Source organism: Rousettus aegyptiacus, unplaced genomic scaffold (genome assembly GCF_014176215.1).
Source record: "Rousettus aegyptiacus isolate mRouAeg1 unplaced genomic scaffold, mRouAeg1.p scaffold_m13_p_13, whole genome shotgun sequence".
In the NCBI taxonomy this organism is placed as follows: domain Eukaryota; kingdom Metazoa; phylum Chordata; class Mammalia; order Chiroptera; family Pteropodidae; genus Rousettus; species Rousettus aegyptiacus.
This window is the reverse complement of record NW_023416288.1, coordinates 25,879,585-25,901,777: the sequence shown is the minus strand read 5'-3', so window position 1 is coordinate 25,901,777 and position 22,193 is coordinate 25,879,585. Positions and strand designations below refer to the sequence as shown.

At 34.2% G+C, this 22,193-nt stretch overlaps 1 protein-coding gene and 1 pseudogene across 4 annotated transcripts in view; both read left to right on the top strand.

Moving 5' to 3' along the window:
* Positions 1-22,193, top strand: part of DGKB (diacylglycerol kinase beta) — a 583,166-nt gene that overhangs the window by 519,230 nt on the left and 41,743 nt on the right. The window lies entirely within an intron of this gene.
* On the top strand, positions 12,978-13,096 carry LOC118611094 (annotated as a pseudogene).

Sequence of the window (22,193 nt, the reverse complement as noted above, 5' to 3'; positions counted from 1 at the left end):
GTTGGGATTCTGAAAGATTATTTATGATTTGATTAGACATTTTCTCAATCCTTGGAACCATGTAGCCAAGTAATAACTTGACCTTTGGATATTTCAAATTGAAATTTAGTAACTAATCTGAAAACTATAAAATCAATGACTCATAGAGAGGGAAAAATTTTTTTTAAATTATATTAAGTATGAAAGAGAGTAATATTTTATAATTTATTTTAAAGAAACTAATTATAAAATTAAAAAACTTGAATTTTTCTGCTAAAATAAAACAAGTAAATTCCCTTTATATAACAATAGCACATTTTATATGCATAAATTGTCTGACTTTAGAGAATAAATTTCAGGCATTGTATTATAGAAAAAGCAAAATATTGTGCTTTTATTTAATCCACTCATTTTTATTGTTGTCTTGATTTATATCGATCCCTCTTTTGAGGTTATATGATAGTCTATATCATTAGCTAAACTGATCCAAACTAATTCATCACAATGTTCTAATGGTTACTTTCTTTTTTAATGTCTGCATATAAAAACTGTTTGGTTCTATGGCTTTATCTGCATTCAACCTATAAAACAGAGTACAAACCTTCAAGTAATACATGTGGCTGGATTATGTAAATCCAGGCCCCTACTCCTAGCCAAAAAAAGAAAAGAAAAAGTCAAAGTCTTACTTTCAGCATGATACCACACAGAGCTCTGTGGCCCTACTCACTAGTAAAACTGGTAAAAATTGCTTTAAAAATTTTAAGTCTCTGGAAATGGTTCTAAGAAAGGTAAACACAGGTCATATAATATGTAATTCAAGAAATATTTGAAAAAATCTACTAAAACTACTGTTCCCTACTCCATCAGTTGAACACTCAGATGCTAAAGTGGAGGTTTATTAGAGAGAGTAAATCTTGATTACTTGATTCAGCACTAGATTTTTTATATATTCTAAAACTATATATAAATTGGACTTTGTCAAAATTAAAAACTTGTGCTTCAAAGGACACTATTAAGTGAAAAGATAACACATAGATGAGAGAAAATAATTGTGAATCATATATCTGATAAGAGGCTTGTATCTACCACATATAAAAAATTTACATCTCAATAACAGAAAAATAAGTAATCCAATTCAAAATGGGCAAAGATTCTGAATGGATAATTTCCAAAGGGATCTACAATGGCCAATAAGGACATGCAAAGGTGCTTCATGTCATTGCCCATCAGGGAAATGCAAATCAAAACCACAATGAAATACCACTCTATACACACTCAGATAGCTAGATTCGAAAAGTCAGTTGATAATAAGTGTTGATGAGGATGTGGAGAAATCATAACCCTTACACCTTTCTGATTGGACTATAAAATGATGCTGCCGCTTCAGAAAATAGTCTGGTGATTCCTCAAATAATTAAACATAGAGTTTGCATATGACCCAGAAATTTCACTCCTAGGTAAATGCCTAAGAAAAATGAAAGCATATGTTCACACAAAGACTTGTATATTCATGTCTATAATAACCAAAAGTTTTTACTCAAAATTTATATAAATAGGGGAATAGATAACCAAAATATAGTGTATTTATACAATGGAATGCTATTAAGCCATAAAAAATGAAATATTATGAACATGCCAAAACATAGATAAAGCTTAAAAGTAATATACTAAGTGAAAGAAGCAAGTCATAAAAGACCATATATTATATGATTCTATTTATATGAAATATCTAGAATAGGTAAATTTATAGGTATGAAAAGTAGATTGATTAGTAGTTGCTGGGGAGATAGTAGGATGGGAAGAATGACAGATTGACAGATAGTAGGACTAGGGGATTAGATAATAAGGGATAATATCTAAAGTATATATAGGGTATCTTTTAGAGGGAATGAAAAATATTCTAAAATTTACTGTGATAATGAAGAGATTATGAATATACTGAAAAACTCTGAATTGTACATTTTAAATGGACAACGCTTTAAAATTGTTGTCCCAGAAATGGTGGCTCAGCTTCTCCCTCAAAGGTTATAACATAATTTTTTAGTCTAGAAAGTCCATAAATGGAAAAAAGTATGATCGGCTTTCTCTTATCTTCATTCGAACCATCTCTTACTCATTATGGGTAAGAGCTGCTTACAAAGCAGATCGAGTTTTCATTCCCATTAGCATTGGCCTTTGGTCAGTTCACAGCACAGAAAGAGCTTTTGTTGGCAGACATCTCAGACCACCAACAAATTCACCTATGAAGTTGAGCAAATGCCATTGTGGTTTTTACTGTTTTTTTTTTTTTTTATTAGTGATATTTTTATTTAACTATTGAGTGGTTTTGCGAGATGGTTTCAGTGTTGACCCACATAGTGTCATCTTGATCATGATTTATAACTCTTTTTTAGATGATTACTCTTTTCACTCAAATTATTTTTGAAGACTGCAGTCTTAAGAACACAAAGCTTTGTCTGGTAAGGTATATCTGTGTGTTTATATGAATCTACCCTACCACATAAAACTTAGTTTATTTCAAACCCAAATTAAATTCAACATTTAAGTAAGAGTCCTAATAAGAAACACATTAAACACTCAGGATAATCTGAGAAGGGCTCGTTTACAAAGGGACTTATATTACAACATTAGGGGCAGGACCATAGGGTTATATGCAATGGAGTTTTCACCACCTAGACCTCAGTAGATGAAAGGAAGAAAAGGAAAGTGGGGAAATAAAAAAGAATGGTAGAGAATCAGCTACTTCGGGAGGAGTGTAACTTGCTGTCAAGGGTCATGACCTTTTTTCACTATGTATAGGGTTTGTAATATTTTAAATCAAATTTACTACTCATGATAGAATGATACGCTAGTATGACCTTGAGAAGTCAAAAAAAAAAAAAACAACTTGAGCATGGCTGAGATTCGAGTAACATCCATATTTTACCTGTGTCATTTTATTTTTTAAGCACATTACTTACCTCCAGCATCTGACCAGGTTAAAAAGCTTTTTTTTTTTTAAATAAAAATCACGTCCTTTTAATATTCTTTTTCATCATGGCATATTTTTTATTCCCCACATAGTATTCATTATAATTTACAATTATATATCTTAGTTTTTGTTTTAAGTCTGTTATCCTCTTTAAACAGTAAACTCCTGGAAAGCAAGAAGGGTATCAACTTTCTTTCAACAGTTTTAAAGTCTTGGCATAAGGCTCAGCACATAGTAAGAACTTGATAACTATTTGTTAGTGAATCTGCAAATCAATCTGCTTAAAGAAATACTATACAGGCCATATGGATACAGTGGAACACAGATAGAGGGAAACAAGATTAACATTGAATAAATAGATATGTTTTAAAATGTTTGACTTTGGTGATTAAAGTACATGCCTTTCAAGTCATTTTGTTTCCACATACATGTATGTGATTTCAGTGCATGGAGAAGTAACATTAATAGTAAACATATTAGGTAAGAGTTCAAATACAAAATCATAATGCTTCCTCGCAAATCCTAGCTTCACTGTTAATTAATTAGGCCATTTAGTTTACTCGGTATCTCAGTTTCTTCATCTATAAAACATAATTAATACTATTACTCACTTTATGAGCTTATTTGAGGATTAAATGAGATAAAATATATAAAACAGTTGTAGACTAACTGTACTTATTAAATTATCAAAATTTTAGTGCTAATTATTATTTTAATTATCACCATCATAATTTTTCTGGGCTCATCTGCATGCATATAAAATTTGAAATAAAGGGAATGCGCATATAAGAGATGGAAGAGGGTGAATGACTAATATGCTTACTATGGGATCCTACACTTTGTGATGTGCTTTTAATATATTATTTATATTTTACCTTTGAGAGAAATGTGTCCCTAAAACTAATTTTTCCCCTAGATCCGTCAAGGTGGTTATCTTGTCACGCATGTTTAACTATACTGCAATGTTCTCTCTTATAGAATGGTTTATATTTGTCCTAACTTGCAATATTCTTGTTTTCCCTGCATGAAAATCTCACTGCATTCCTCAGCCATCAAGCACATGTTAACGTTTTCCTCAAAACATCACTCAAATGCTACCTCCAGTTATAATCATTGCCTTCATGTTTTTGTCTTATCATCCGCCACTATGATGAGGGTAGGTCTTTGTAGATAAACTCTATTTCTCTTTGAACTCCTTTGACTCCCTTAGCAGCATCCTGGCATGCAGATAGTGCTTATTAAATGTTGAGTGGGAGGAGGATCAGAGGATTGCAAGAGGGAGGGAGATGTAAATGGAAGCCAAGACAGTACTGTGTGACTCTAAAATCTGTGAAACGTTCAACAAAATTTCCTCTCAACTCATGCCATATTTTCTTAGCTCTTACTCATCTGAAGTTAGTTTAGGTGAGGTCAGAGAAGGAATTAATGCACTTAAGCTTCTCTTGGTGTTTTCAAAATTGTACTACCTTCCTGTAGGTAGAATCGGGCACTACATTTGAAACTTTAATATTCGTTTTGTTATAATTATTTGAAAGAAAAAATCAGAATAGAGACAAAAGGACAATATTTTTAGAAATAAATTTTCTAGCTAATAGAGTACAATGTTTCTTTCGGGAAAAGGAAGAATGTGGAAAATTAAAGTAACTGTAATGAAAAATATGTAGCTCTCCCATTACTCAGAAATAAATGCCATATGACATTTCTATATTTTTCCTTTACTTTTATTTGTGCCACAGTGCACAGACAAAACACATGGATTTTTTTCAAAATTTACTTCCAAGACATGAAATAGTAATAAATTTATTTGAAAACATGAATTTGAAATTTTGAAGTAGTGCATGGAATTCAATTTCATAAATGAATGAACACCCCCAAAACAAAAGCATGACATATTCAAGAAAGTGAACAGCTCTGTTTACTGTAGAAAACGAAGGTGAGAATGGCAACAGATAGAGATAGAGATGAGAGCAGGAAAAAGATAATATGGGATTGTGTAAGTTCTGTCAAGGATTTGGAGTTTTATCCTAAAGATAATCAGAAAGACTAAGTGTTTTTAAACAAGGAATATATGTGATCAGATCTGCATTTGATAGAGATGGAGTAAATGGGGGGTGACTAGTTAGGAAGCTAAAGTTGTGTTGGACTCAGATGGTAATATCAGAGATAAAAAAAAAAAAGGTATGAGGAAGGAGCAAATGGAGAAGGACAAGGAGAAAGAAATGTGTGCAACCTGACTGTACTAATAACCAGGGAAATGCAAACTAAAACAATAAGATATAATTTTTCTCTTATTTTAATTAGAAACAAAAGAAAAGTTGTTGTTGATCATTGGCTATAATGTAGGGGAGATTATATCTTCCATACACTAATGGTGAGAATATAAACTGTATGACTATTGCCATACTTTCATGAATGCTCTGGCAGGAGGCATAAGAATCCTGGTTAGAGATCATGTATAGTTTATTACTCAATACAATAACAGTGACCAGAAAATCAGCCTTTTTGCACTGGTTCTCCAAGTCCTGATTCCCACGGGACAACACAAAGAGGGTCAGGTAACCTCTACCCATGCAATGGGTTGTTGTATTATAGGAGAAAAACTCTGAGTTTAGGGGAACATTATTGTACTGTATAGTAAGTATGTCTTCCTTTTGCTCTGGAGGAAGACACCTCTTCCAAGACTATTCACTATGCATCATTGAAATGATAGTGCAGAACAAGGACAGCCAAAACCTTACTTGCCAGACATACAGAAATGTAAAAAATCCATGGAGAATTGTCTCTCAACACTACTCGTGAGTATAATCTGGCAGTATCTTCTAAAATTATTTTTCTCAACCTTGAGAAACACTTATGTAAGGAGCCGTGTACAGGCATACCTCGTTTCAGTGCACTTCACTTTATTGCACTTCACAGATGTTGCATTTTTTTTTACAAACTGAAGGCAAGACTCTCCACCAACAAAAAGATTACTACTGGCTTCATTGCACTACTTGCTTTATTGAAGTGGTCTGGAACCGAACCCATGATATCTCTGAGGTATGCTTGTATAAGGATACTCATTACAGCATTGTAATATAAAAAAGAAGCCTAGCTTCAAATAGAAAACAGTCTAACAGCGGGATATTTAGACTGTGGTATTGTGCGCATTAATTAAAATGGGACAAATCTATATACAGTTGACCTTTGACATGGAGCATGTAACTTTCGACTCCCCAAAAACTTAGCTATCCTCAATATTCAGAGGGAATTGGTTTCAGAACCCTCCTTGAATACCAAAATTCATGGAAACTCAAGTGTCCCATATAAAATTGTATAGATCAATGAATACAGTTAGCTTTTTGCATTTAGAATCCCAACCAGAGATGGAAAACAGTACAGATAGTTAAAGAATTGAGAAAAAATGAAAAGAAAAATACTGTATGTAAACATGTGCGGTTCAATACCATATTATTCAAGGGTCAACTGTATACAAAAATAGTTCTTCATGATATGTTCTTGTATGAACAAACCAAATTACAGAGTATGTTACCACTTTTTTTGGTAAAAATTGACAGACATCCATAGATTTGAAATAGAATTAGTACACATATTAGTACATATAAGACTAGGCAAAAACATTAGATGAATATACACCAGACTTGTAATTAATTTTACCTTTGAATAGAGAAAGAAAAAGATGGATAAGGATTGATAGTGAAGTGAAAGGGCATCTTTGCCATATTTTATAAAATTCATATTCATGTTTGACTTCTTTAATTTTTAAAAGTAGATTGGCAAGTCTTGGTATTTGATAGATTTGGGAAAGGAGAAAGACAGATGTCAAAGATGACATATTATCTGACTTAATCAATTAGGAGGCTGGTAGTGACATTTGGAGGGATTGAGAACTTTAGAAAAGGGATAGGTATTTGGAGTGGGGTAGGGGGCAGAAGGAAGGAGAATAATGAATTAACTTCAGAAGTGTTAGGTTTGAAGTACTTATGAGTCATTCAAATGCAGATGTTGGATGAACAGTTGTTCAGGCCTGAATCTTAAAAGACAAGGTTAAAATCTGTTGTTCAGCTGTGAAATGGTGGTAACTAAAGCCATGTTGGCAATGAAAGGGTATAACAGAAAAAAGGACCCAGACAAAGCCCTACAGAATTACATTCTTTAATTGTTAGAGGGAAAAGGGAGAGAAAAGGAAACTAGGAATAAGTGGCCAGAAATATAGGAGGAAGAAAATGAGAGTGTCACAAAGCAAAAGCTAAAGAAAGATACTACCCATAGAAGTGGTGGTCACATATGTCACATGCTACAGAAATATAAGAATGATGATTATAGCTGCATGAAAGGACATGACTTATAAAATTAAGATGATGAATTTGAAGGAAATGTTAAGGAGAGAAGTCAGATTTCAATGGTTTGAGAAGTAGGTAGGAGGGGAACAAAGTAAGAAACTTGTAAAGGTGGTTGGTTAGGAAGTGAGCAATCATGAAAGTAATCATTGCAGGTGAACAGAGCACTTATAAAAGTTCAAAGGAGAGAATCCTGAACAGGTTAAGATTCGGATGGCAAGGGTCCAATGGAGAGGGAGGAGAGTATGTGAAAAATCAAGAAAACATGAGGCTATACAGCAGAAGGAGATGTTCTAGCTTTATAAAGAGCCTACAAATCTATTATAACAGGAAGCAGAAGCAAAGGGCAAAATGTGGGTGCTTATTTGTCTAGGCTCCAAGATGGTGGAATGTTGAAGTAGTACCCATCTGGTGACTTCAAGTTTCTCTGCAGCTAGTGGCACTGCCATTTCTTGAGGGCACAGGGGATTTGGAGATTTGAAGAAGGGTGTATAATCTTTGTGTAGAACGAGTTGTTGATTTTTTGAAGCTTCATATTATGGAAACTACCTGATGGATGATCTCTACCAGCCTCATTCTACCACACTGGTTTATCTGAAAATCAGATATATGTTGACATTTTGAATTGATCCAAGTCATATTAAAACTTTATTGTGATTCTTGCGACATGTTAAAACTCTGTTCTTTTCCTGCTGACAATATTTAGAGACAGAATTTTAAACTCAAGAGTTAACCTTCTCCAGATTATGCACTTGAATATGTATCTAACTAATCTGAAAAAACAAAGCAGACATCTTTCTGGAGTACTATCTGCTAATCAGTCTCATAGAATTGGCTGGCTGCCCTTCGGCCTGAAAAGAATTCCTATTTGCCTTTTTGTTGAGTAAAAGAGACAGGCATTTGCCCCTCGTAATAGAGGCATCGCTACTTCTTGCTTGGCCATTGCACCACCAGATGTATCATAGAAATACTCTAATGGATAGTGGTGGCCTAGGAACATAGGGGATAATCTGATGCAGGCAGATGATGGCAGTCAAGATTACTCAAGCTGTATTGAAATTTCCTTTGCACCTGGCACTGGAGGTGTTAGCCATGCCAGTTCAATCCCCCCAACACAGATGTTCTTGTTGTACCACTTTGTATGTATAACATTTAGGTTTCTGTTCAGCTTTGCCATAGTACACATAAATACTGTAATCCAAAGACCACCCATTTATTAGTGCACCTGCATCTTCACTCAGATTTCTTTCATTCTTTTCCATGAATGCTCAATAGTCTCCTAAAAATGAGACAGCCACGGGCGAATAACCTTTTATGTCTGCTAGATAGCTTAACAAGATGACGACGACGATGATGATGATGATGATGATGATGATAAAAATAACAATACCAGATTTTTTTAAAAAAAATCTATTGCTAAAACAGGAAGGTAACCTGAATCATGTTTAAGCAAAATATATTTTATTAACTTCTGTTCTAAGCTTTTCTTTTTCTTATTAGTGAAGATTGACTATGTAAATAATTTGTCTCAAAGCTACATATATATTTTTTTCCTTCGAGTGGGATTTTAGTAGCACTTACATCTTAAGGAGCAGATTTTTCTGTGTGTGAACCCCTGAAGCCCCTATTTTAAATTAATAGGAGTGGAGCTCTGTGCAGCTAAAGACTTGATATGACCTTCTGAATATGGGATAAAAAAAAATACCTTTGGAGGGAGGCAAAATTATTACTCTAGAGAGAAGTCTTGTGTAGTTGATGTCCTACTGAAGTGGAAAAAGGGCATCAAAATGTTTTGATCTCGTTTTTATAGTTGCGAGCCATGTCTGTATCTTTCCAAATACCTAATTTTGAAATATATTTTTTTATGAAAAGGAATTTCAGTGCTACTTAATTTTGGTTTGGGGGAGATAGAACTGCCTTTCATTATTCATTTGAAATAAATAAATGTTTAAACATGAGCTACATTTTAAAAATTGATGCGTGATGATGGTTTTTAAAGTTTTTTTTTTTTCACCAGTAGCAATAGTTTCCCAGGTTTATATTCGTGTCCTGCTTATTTATCACTCTGCATATAGCCACAATTATATTCTGTTTAAGACTTGTACATGCATCCCACAGAGAAAAAAGAAATAATATATGCCATTATATCAATATTACTCTAGTCATTTAGTAATTCATTATGTAGAAGTAGAGGCTACCCAGAAGCCAGCTAATTAAGGGATGGAGTGGAAAAAAGAGAATCCAAAAAGAAGAAGCAAAAAGAATAAATGAAAAAATAGAAATTAGCCATATCCAGGAGGCTGTGAACGTCCTTTTGTTTATTTCGACAACTCTTAGAGCACTGGGATAGGACTGAACAAACCCTAGCAGTGTATTCAGTGAATAGTTAGAGAATAAAGCAGCTGCAGAGGCTACCTAGTGTGTGCTCCTATATTCCAAAATTAAAGACATAATCTAGGATGTAGAAAAACGAAGAAAGGAATCAATAAAAGTTAGCTTCCTTAAATATTATAGACTTATTGCAACTATTTTCATTTTGAATTCTTTTGTTCAACACATAAATACTACCATATGTGTATACACAAGCACAAAGAAACACCAATCTATAACTTAGAAGAAAGAGGAAAGGAGAATATATATAAAGAGGGAGGAGTTAGGGCTGTCTGGCCATCCCTGGCATCTAGTAAAATAGACGGGGACTGTTTGAAGTAGAACTTGAACCTTCATTAACCCTTCCTGCCTCCTATTTCAAATGTGAGGATTAAAATAAAATATACTTCTTTATCCTAGACTACTCTTTGTTCTCTTTGAATTTTTAAGGCTTTCTAATACCATACTCCCATCATAGCTCAAGAATCCAGAGTACTAGTACCCACTGCTTCATTTCTTATCCTTGAAATACTTTTCTAGTTCAACAAAGTGTTTTTATTCTTTATGATATTAACGGCGACTCTTGAGTGTCTGTCCTGTGCAAAGCATCATGCTAAGTGTGTTGAAAATATTCTCTCACCGGGCATTTGTATTTTGTTTTACAGACAAAGGATATGGTGCATGCAAAGATTAAATATTTTTTAAGAAGTAATTAATTAATAACTTAAGGAGCAATAATGTGGACCCAGACTTCCTATTATAAAATGTACATTGTTAATCACTATAAAACTTTACTGAGATCATAGAATAAAGCTTTACAAACAAATTTCTGTAGAAGTATTTAAGGATTGCACAAGAAAATGTGCTGATAATTCATATTTAAGTTTCGAGGTTGTTAATTTTTAAAATTTTCTTTTACTTTACTTTGAGGATATGGTATGGAAATCCATAACTTTCTCCTCTTTTTTCTACATTTACACTCTCACCCTCACTGTTTTCATGTCCTACTTACCAAGTACAATAAAGGAATAAAACTAAAAAGGTAGGTACCTCAAGATAAAAATCATAGTTTTATTTCAACACATTTATCAGCTATGTTAGTTGCAAACAATGAAATCCACTCTTACTTGTGTAAGAAAAAGTAATTTAATGACATCAGTAGCCCTGAGCCTCTCTAAAGGACAGGGAATCAAGCTTAAAAGCCATGCATGCAGGAACCGCATATAAAGTGAATCACCTGACTTTCCACAGGGAACTTTACTACCACTGCTGTTCATGGGTACACCACCTTACCATAGAGGTGCTGGACACGGAATGTTACCCCTAGGACATCTGACACTGCTTCTTTAAGAACAGGTTGTTAACACACCATCCTGGCAAGAATCATTTCTGCCTGGCACCTCTGTCTTCAGCCATTTCTTTCCAAACTAACACATTGGAGCATGTAAGTGGCAAAGCCTAGTCACATGCTGGTGGATTACTCTCCTATAGATCACATGCTGTCGGTTCATATGCTGATGGATCACATACTGATGGATCACACTCTGATAGATCACATGCTGACCCTGAAGGAGGCAGGGGGAATGAGCTTCTGCCTTCTGCTGAAGATAAAATTTATATTCCTGAAACATAGGATGGTTGCTTGAAAAGAAAACATGACAAATATCTTTAACACCCAATAGGAGAAACAATATAATGAGAGAAAAGGTTAACTGAAAGTTATTTTTAACAACTATAGCTTCCATCACATTTTCCTACCCTAATACTTGTTTTCTGTATCACATCTTTCTCTTAATTGAATATGTGCTAGTAACTGATATATATTGTACTTTATTACTATTGTCTTACATAAAAAAATTTAGTTACCTATCAGAGATCCTGTTCATTTACCTAGAAAAATAGTTGAAGCATTAAATGAATTTTCCCATCTAAGGTCTACTTGTATTTTAGAATTTGCTTAACTTTAGCATATATTATATTATTTGATCTTCATACTAATTCAAGAGGCAAGTAGGATATATGACATTATTTCCACTTTACAGATAAAGAAACTAGATTTCATAGGAGCCATGTGATTTCTCAACACACACACAAAAATGATTATTTTGTCCACAATAAAATATTTCAGTGGGGGGCCAACAACCCTTTATGTAACTCCAAACTCTTTAACATAGTTTATAAAATCATGTCTCCATGTACTTGGTTACTTTTTTGAACCTAATTTGCCTTTTCCTTATATCCCTTGAAATTCTATGCCACAGCCATATTGAACAGTTTCTAAGTCATTTTAAGCATTAGGATTTATCTAACCTTTCATTTTGCCTTTGTACATACCATTCCTCTTCCTGAAACCAGCATTAGCTACCTCTTCACCTGGCTGGGACTCATATCCTTCAGGTTGTTGCTGACACATGACTTCCTATGAGAAATTTTCCTGTAGATTTATTAACTTACCTTCCTACAAATGACCTAGTACCTTGAACTTATAACCCCTATCACTTTTTGTAATTGTTGCTTTAATGAATCATTTGTTTATGAGGATTCCACACACCATCTCCTCTCTTTATTAGAATGGAATCTCTGTGAGGACACATGTCTTTCTAATCCATCTCAGTAATGCTGGCTTCTTAAGAAATTGACAGCTTGTAGTTATCACACAAATTTTTCTTTTGAACATATGCATTATTAAATTATCACCCAGTTAGTGTTGTAAATCAAAAAATAATCTTATTCAAAGCCTGTAGTTTTCCTTGCTCACAATTAACTATATGTCCATCTGTCTGCATCTCCCTAATATGAATACATACATTATATTATTTGACTTGTCTGCCTGTATTCTGCCATTCCAAGTTTTATAGATGTAGTAAGGCTCTTCCACATTCTGGCCCTCGGATTTTTTTCAGTTAGTAGTCTAAGCTAAGAAGACAAAATCATAAATGCCTGGTAGAGCTGGAAGTGAAGCACTTTAGGCAGGGACTTGGTTGAATTGGAAAAGGAATGCCTTCTTCTAAAGATGCGATTTGAAAAAAGGTAAGTTGGCTCAATGTTAACAGATCTTCCTAACTTTCAACGGTCTCAGAATTGCATGTTTCTGTGGGATTTACTTATTTTTTAAAATGTTAACTGGAATGGGAAAAATTTTTGTAAACTATATATCTGATAAAGAGTTAATATATAAAATATATAAAGAACTCCTACAAATCATTAACAAAAACAAACAAACAAAATGACCTGATTAAAAAATGGGCAAAGGACTCAAACAGACATTTCTCCAAAGAAGACATGCAATGACTGATAGACATATGAAAAGATGTTCAGTCTACGGCCATGCCATCCTAAACACGCCTGATCCCTTCTGATCTCGGAATCTAAGCAGGTTCGTGCCTGGTTAATACTTGGATGGGAGACCTCCTAGGAAGACTGGGTGCTGTAGCCATAATAACAATGACAACAAAAAAATATGCTCAACATCTCCAATCATCAAGGAAATGCAAGTTAAAACCCCAGAGAGATATCACCTCACACCTATTAGGATGACTATTATATTAGAAAAATAATAATAATTGTTGGCAAGGATATAGAGAAAAGGGAGTCCTCATACACTATTTGCGGACTGCAAATCGGTACAGCCACTATGGAAACAGTACAGAGGTTCTTCAAAAAATTAAAAATAAAATTACCATATGATCCAGCAATCCCACTTCTGGGTATATGTCCAATGGAATCGAGATCAGGATGTTAAAGAGATATCTGTGTCCCCATGTTTATTGCAGCATTATTTACAATAGCCAAGACATGGAAGCAACCTAAATGTCTAATGATGGAAAAATGGGTAAAGGCTGCGTTGTATATACATACAATAGAATATTATTCAGCCTTTAAAAAGAAGGAAATACTTTCATTTATGACAACATGATGAACTTGGAGGGCATTTATACTAAGTGAAATTAGCCAGGCATTGAAGAACCAATACCGTATGATCCTATGTATATGAGGAATCTAAAATAGTCAAACTCATAGAAATAAAGAATAAAATGGTGGTTACGAGTGATGGGAGAGGGTGAAACCGGGAAGTGTTAGTCAAAGGGTGCACAGTTTCAATTATACCAGAAATAAATACTAGAGACCTAGTGAACGTTATAGAGCCGATAGTGAACAACACTGTACAGTACACTTAAAACTTTGACAAGAGAGTAAATCTTATGCTAAGTGTCTTATCACAAAGAGAGCAAGAAACTTGGAGATGATGGATACTTTTATCACATTGATTATAGTGATGGTTCCACAGTTGTATATTTACCTTCAAATTCATCAAATTCTATACATTAAATATGTACAACTTTATGTATGTCACTTATGCCTTAATAAAGTAGTTTTAAAAACTGACAGATTAAACAAAGTTAGCAACAATTAAAAATTTTATAACACAGTATGGTATGAGTCAAACAATTCTGTGGACTAGATTCAATGTTCTGGCCAAGAATTTGTGACTTTTGCTCTCTGAAGAGATTATGTGAGATGTTCCAAAGAAAGAAAAAAATTTAGGGATAAGGACAGAGAAAGAAGAGTTTCTGTTGGGCCAGGCAGGGAAAGAACTACTGTGAGTGGGTCCCAAGAACCATTTAGAACCATGCATCTCCCTGGAAGATTTCTGAGGAGGTGGTAAGATTCACAAATGGAAGCACTGTGAAAGCATCTTCTATCTCTGATGGAAGAGCTGGGAGGCAGCCCCAGGACAAGTCTCAGCAAGTTTCCTCAGTACCACATGTGCATGGCATCGAAATGCAAGCTTATATAATATGAATAACAGTGGCAATTGCACTGTACAAGTGAGAAGCTGTTTTCAAATGTTCCTGGCTATTATACAATCTTTAGAGAGGAAATTAGCCTTTAAAATAGATGAGATCTAATTTGCTGATAGGATAAAGTAATGAGAACAAGGAGGCAAATTAAATAGGTTAACAGGAAATAAAAATTATGTTTTTGTTGAACACCGAATGTTGTGGGCGCGTGTGTACGTGTATGCGTGCGCACACACACACACACACACACACATAGACACACACACACACACACACACACACCCCTTATTCAGATGCTTAAAATTTCTCCAAGTAAACGCACATTGCCTTATTTCAAAGAATTACATGACAATATCTACTAGAGATAAAGAACAGAAACAATTCATAGTAACACATTATTTTTCTCCTTGAATTAACCCACCTGAACCTACATTTCCCTCCCATCGCCATGACCCTGCTTCTGATATCTTTTGTATGGAAAATAATTGCTGTTCTGTTATTATAATAGGAGTCTTGGCTTTTTCATAATGTTCCAAAACACTCTAAATTTCTTTTTAACCAGTTAACTAAGAAATTGAACCTTTTAGTTCTTATGAGCAAAGAGCCAAAGAAGATTTTTATGAGACAACTTAGGTCGTACTAACTCCTCATCAAATCATAAACTGTGTGTTTTCTTAGCAGTTTTATATTTCCCAATTTAAAATGTATGTGGAGAGGCAGTCTCATGTAATACAGTATGGTCAGTGACTTAACCAGACATCTCAAGCTAATCATATCCTTATATTTATCTAGAAGAACACATATATACACAGAAGGTTCAGTTTACCAAGACTACTTATAGAAATATACAGGAGAGCTGCAATATATCAGAAAAGCTGAAGCTTTGGGTCATGTCAGAGTTGAACATGGATGCACATATTAGACCCCAGTATACAAGTTTTCATGTGTTATAATTTCATCTACTATAGCAGAGCCTGGTGAATTTCGTAGACAAAAATACTGTCTTCATTTTTAATGTATGTGATTTAATATAATGTATATCAATGACTTATAAATGTTAATTAGTTGAAAACACATTAATGGATGATATTTTAAGTATAATTACATCAACTCATTTTCTTTCTATTTAGGAATATGCTTGTTATTGAGTGCCATTTCCAGTTTTATATTTTCTCAAATATATGTCACTGGGAAGCTCCTTTAAAATGACAGGGGAAATAAATGTCCTGTAGTTCCCTGGGAGAGGAGAGAATAGGAATGACACTTAAGTCCTTTTTATGGCTGTTATTTATTTGGCCAGAAGCTTCAGATCGTCTAAATATTTCAGATTGTCAATTGGCACACTACATTTTTCTTTGGACCACACCTACTGAAGTATATAAATAATGAACACATTCTTTCCCTAGTCACCACAATATACCTCATGGAAACAGAGACGATGCTTTATAAAGCAGGTTGACCTCATTTATCCCATCTAAGTAAACCTCTTCACATTTTCCACAGCCTAATGATATTTTCCAGGGCCCCAGTGTATATGCTTGCGCAGGATGTACTCTGTAAAATTTGAGGCGATGTCATTCACCTCACTAAGATGTGAATGGTGGCCATAGAGAAGCAAGGTGTACAACCTGGACAGCTTCATGCAGTGGCCCGCACATTTAGTGACCTCTAGAATCAGAAGTTTTTCTTTTTGTTATTGTACCCTAGCTAGCTAAATTGTATTTAAATGCTTTAATGCTAAATATTCTGGTTTGTACATATGAGCCTTTTCTGAGCATGTGTGAAAATTCACTGCCCTTGGAATGTAATTATTATTAGAGTAGAAAAGTATAAGAATGAGGCAAAATCAAAAAATATATATCCATCTCTAATTACTTTTGTTAATTTTATAGTTTATTATTTATTCTGTACTCCAATTTATTATTGGCTAATACAATTATCCTCATAAGAGGAAATCTCGTGATTGTTTTGTGTATGTCCTTTAACATGAATGCAGAAAAACTCTTGAATGTGGAAAGAATAAAAGTTGATTTTTTTTTTAATTTGGCTACTGTTCTTTTTGATACTGGCCCCCACGCAGAAATTATTCGCACATCTGTTGATTTTTTTTCATGTTGCACACATTTGCACCTTTTTTTAATGTTGACTGAATCACTTAATTGTAGAGGAGCGTTCATTTTAATGTAAATTTTACAGTATTACATGAGTGAATGTATGAAAATAGCTTGGAACAGTTTAAATTGGGCAGAATTCTGCTTTGATCATAATGTGCCTCTTCAGCATTAAAATAAACTTGCAACATATGCTGAAAAACATGTGTAATAAGTAAGTGCCTCTTGCATGGTGACTTATCTAGGAAAAAATAAATCATTTAATAGAATTCAAAAATTTATAAGATATTTCTAAAAACTAACAATGCGATGATATGATTAGCATTGTATAATGACAAATAAGTACTTCCACACTTGGCTATTTCTAATTTAAAATGCTATCCGATTAACATAAGTTTTAGAAATATTTGAAAATAAAACATTAAGTAGGCAAGTGTATAATACTTCATTATATTGTTACACTTACTTCTAACTTAAGCTATTTAAAAGATGTCAACAAATGTAGCAAATCGATTTCAGTGTTTAGAACAGTCAGTAAAAATAATCAGGTTATCAGTATTTAATAATGATGAGATTGAGAAGAATTAATGACAAAGTAGTTTCCAAAAAATAGAAAGACTACATAAAACAGCTTTGTCCTTTGAAAATTACCTTGATAAAGATATCATTAATTAATAATAGTTATCCAAAGAATCTTTCCATCAATACCTCTAGGTGCAGGGAAGAATCATGATATTGTAAGCATACCTCTACACATTTGCTGCATAACTGTGGGCACATAACTTATCTTCTCTAGTTCCTTTCCCTCATCTGTAAAATTGTGTCAGTAAAGCATGCTTTTAGTTTCAAGTTTAAAATATCTATCTAACAATGGCTTAAGCATGGTCCTTAAGTACTACAAGTATATTAAATCATGAAAACTAAATAGAGCCAGGTAAATGTAAGAAATAATTACAACACAAAAGATAATCCATCAATGTTTACCTTTAATCAAAAGGAATACGTTCATCCCTTCAAGAAATTTTCTCCGAAATCATGAGCCTTTTTTTCCCCCCCCAACTAGTATTCATTGTTAAACAAATTCAAAGGTGAATCTTTCTTTTGGAGATACTTATATAAAATTATCAGGAAAGCTTCAAGTGTACGTAATACAGTTCAGTATTGCTAATTCAACATATGTTTATTGATTGTTCTATGCCAGATTGTGTATTTGGGGATCTAAAAACAAAACAACAAACTCCAAAGCAACACAACATATACTTTTCACTCTTAAAGATTTTACATTAACTTGAAAATAGTGTTCATAACTACAGGTAAGCTTTCTCCAAGCTGTCTTCTATAGGGAGTTTCAGTGAGCTCTATGAGAACGTCCCACAAAGCCTGTACTAGCATATCCTAAAACAGACTCCCCATGTTTTCTGTTTGCCCATTGCTTTCCACTGCATTTTTCCTTATCTTGGTTAGTGGCATTGCCATCCGCTCTTCTCACAGCTTGACTCTGGGTATCACTGTGCCTTCCAACACTCCTCAGCACCCAGGTCATGATACTGTCAGTTCTGCCCCCTAAACAGCTCTTTCTTTCATGTATGCTGTCGCAGCATAACCTTAATTCCTTGTCATTTCTCACCAGGATTATTTCTGTGCTTCTCTAATTGATCACCTTTCGTTTTAACTCACTTCCTTCCAATCCATCTTCCTCATGACTTCCTAAATGTTCTTTTTAAAATGCAATCTAATCACTTCTCTACTTAGCTTAAGAATCCTAACTAGCCCCCAGTCACCTACAGAGAAAATCCAAACTCCCAAACAAGGTTTTTAAGGCCCTTCATGAATGAGTCTTATTACATCATTTCTCACAACTCTTGCCCTTGTTACTTATAATACAGGAAACTTGATATTTTAATAATTCATTGAATGTACTATGTGATTTTAAACATTATTATATTTCCATACACTTTTCTCATTCCGGAACAGCTTTACTCGACCCATCATCATAAAACTGATATTTACCTGTAGTATCATCAGTGATGAACAGATATTCTTTAGACTTCTCTCTCCCCAACTTTCCCCACTCCCAACTATCATTCATAGAGTTAAATACGCTCCACTTTTGGCAATGTATGCTTTGCATATGTGTCTATTGTAGCATTCATTAAACTATATTATATATATTTTTTACATGTCATTTTTCTTAAGTATACTAACCTCTTTGAGGTTAGGTACTGTAACCTCATTCACATCCATCTTAGTCACCTTCCTCAGCCGGCATATACCATTGGCCCTCCATATCCAAGGGTTTTATATCTATGGATTCGACCAACCACGGGTCAAAAATATTCAAAAAATAAAATTCCAGAATGTTGATCCCCAAGAAATATAGTATATACACAGCACTTACATTTCATTAGGTGTCATGTAATGTAGAGATGATTTCAAGGAGCATGTGTGTAGGTTATATGCAAATATTATGTCATTTTATATAAGGGACTTGAGCATCCACAAATTTTGGTATCCAAGGAAACAGTGCCCAGTGAATTGATCTGCTGAGCATTTATTTGGTGCTCAATGTGACTTAGTTATGTGAAATAAATATATAAATGAACAAATGAATGTTAAGTAGTGTTATGAAACTATGTGTGATATAGCAAAATAAATAGAGATCAAATTTAAAGCAGGAAAATAAAAATTCTGGCCAAATTCATAGTCAAGATGGAACAAAATAAGATACTTAAGAAATTCATAATAGGTAATGTCAAAATTGGGACTGCTTTTGCCAGTAGTGTAGGGGAAAAATTAGAATCAGACTAAAATATTGATAAGGATCATACTTACAGAAAGAGATTTATCATGGTCCATTAGACAATCAGATGACCAAGTGCAAAGTGATATGTGTCATTTTTTACTGCTGGGTTTTGTACTCTGAGAGCCACCCTATGTAAATCTCTGATTCTGTGATAGTCGCCTCACAGGGTAAGTTGAGTGCCAAAGGGGTTATAAAGATACTACATTTTTATAAAAGTTAATGGTGGGTTGGCGACAAAAGAGAAAGCATTACAGAAGAGCTATTATTATACTAAGCCTTAAAGGACTAACAGTTTAAGTGGGAAAGGAAGGAGAAGCTTCCATATTATTGTAGGGGGTGGGCAGAGTAGTGGCAATCAAGCCTAATTAGGGAACACAAAATAGTTTAGACAAGGCGTAAAAATTTACATGGAAGAATATAGGAAATAAAATTCAAATTACGGATAGCTTAATACCAAAGTTCTTGTTCATTAAGGACTGCAAATCAATTAAAGGCATTAGCGAAGGAGAATGACACCATCAAAGTATAATGAGGACAATGAATCTGGCAGTATTAAGAACCGGAAGTTTTGTCACTCATGTCATTTAGTTTCAAGTAAAAGAAACCCGATTCAGCTGGCTAAACAAAACTGGACCATTTTTATTTTCCACGTTTAAATCTTAAATGATTTTAAAAGATACAAAATGGATATATTTGCTTATGTATCTGAAAATGTGTGACTGTGTTCAGGAATGGCTAAATCCAGGTTCTCAAATGATTAAGTAACAGGAATGGCTTCTCAATGCCAAGCTGTCCTCCGGGAGCTTCAGATTTATGCCCCATTCTGAACCTACAGTGATATGTGAACTTCTCCTTTCTCTCAAAGATTGTATTAAGTGACTGGTTATGGCTCGTTCACCACTATGTGTTCAGCACCTAGCCTGATAACCAATGATAACATTTTAATATTTTTCTTTATTTTTTTTTTGTTTTGACACTTTTTTTTTTATTTCTGAGATTATAATAAGCATGCGGTGAATAATAAATGTCTTGTTTTGCAATATTACTATCCAGAAATCTAAGAAGTTGTATACTTGGTCATCGCAACTACTTTTATTTCTAAAATCTCTAAGTAACAACATAGCAAACTAATTATATTAATTTAATGGCCTAATAAAGAGCTTCATTAAGGTGGGCTGCCACCAGCCCTATTGTAATGTAGTTTGTTCCTTTTGGCAATTCAGTCCCACTAAACTTTTGATTCTACTCTGCCTTGTACCGAGAACACCTGGGCATCATCTTTCTAACCCCATTCCTTGCAGAAATAAGACCATTCTGGGTCTTATTTCTGTCCCTTGGTTCACAGTGAGCCCATGCTGCCCCAAGAAGCCTACAGAGTACTGACCTAGTTGCTCTATTTCCCTTTGATTCCATGGTACAAATGCTCTTAGTTCTGGAGATTGGGTTTGTTGGACTCAAATGCTGTGAGTGATAAAATCTTAGGTCTCTGACTCCAGAGTTTTCTGTCTTCTGCCAGCCTCTCCCAAACTGTGGAAAGCTAATGTGATAGCTGTCAAGAAAGGCAATATCTCCGATGCTTCACTTCTTGACAACAGAAGAAAGAAAGCTTCTCTTCTCACCTAAGTTCTTCCTAGAACCCTGCTTTCTGAGTCTTCCTTACTACTCTCATTCTCTAGCTTCATTTTTTTTAAATTAATAATCCCTGCAGAATAAATTTTTTTCTTACCTGCAACTCAAATTAACATTCCTTTATGAATATCTTTAGTCGCAAAGACTTGTTTCAATCCTTTGATGAGGAAAAAGGAAAGGACCGAATAGACATAGAGTACAACTCTGAGACTCTACTGAGTAATTATATTCTTTCACCTATCCCTGCATCCTTTAATCCCAGAGGTGTGAATTTATCAGTGTGTTTCTCAAATGGCAGTTATGTATAGCTGAGATGCATATTTCAAAGGATGTATAGGAGCCAAAATGAGTCCCTCAACTCATTTTCCTTGGGCACATGGGTCTATGTCACACCTGATGACCTTAGATAAGTGTCCTATATCAGAGAGAACTTGTGATTTCATTTGTAGCATTTGCTCAATAATACCCCCTTTACTCTGGATGGATGTACACCTGTGAACTTGTCAAGCAGAAACCACTAGTAGGTATTCTTTGAAATGCGTTATATCGGTTATACAACTGCTATCGGAGAAACAAACCTTTCTAATAATATTTTTCCAATGAAACTGGTACTCATTTTGCATTTTTACCTAAGAGGAAAAAAAAAAAATTAGTAAGACTCTGCCAGGAGCTTTAAACTATCTGGTAAAAGTGGTGATCAGTCCAAACACATTAAAATTCTATTTTCCTTTACAAGTGTTTGCTGCAGATGACCCCCACTGATCTTAAATATATTTCTGTATCTGTAACTGAATAGAGGTTTTCTGTACAGCATGTTCTAATGGCACTCTGGCCTTTAGCCAACAAGGCACTGAATACGGCTATTTTTAAAATACAGAAACTGGGAACAGCTGCAGCAATCAAATTTGATAAAAACAGAGAGGAACTTTGCTTTTTTTTTTTTTTTACGGTTTGTCCAAGTTTAGACTTCTTTCATAGAACCGCTTTTGTTCTGTTGTATGAAGGGCTGCAAGACCAATACAGTGAAGCCCTTTTAAACAAATAAGTTTTAAAAGAATACGACTAAATAGAATAATTTTTCTTTGTACCAAGTGTATCAATGCAAAAGTATTTTAAACTATCTTTTAAAACAGTTTATCTCTTATAAGTTGAGGTAGGAAATGAATGAGTTGTATTAGCAAAGTTTGT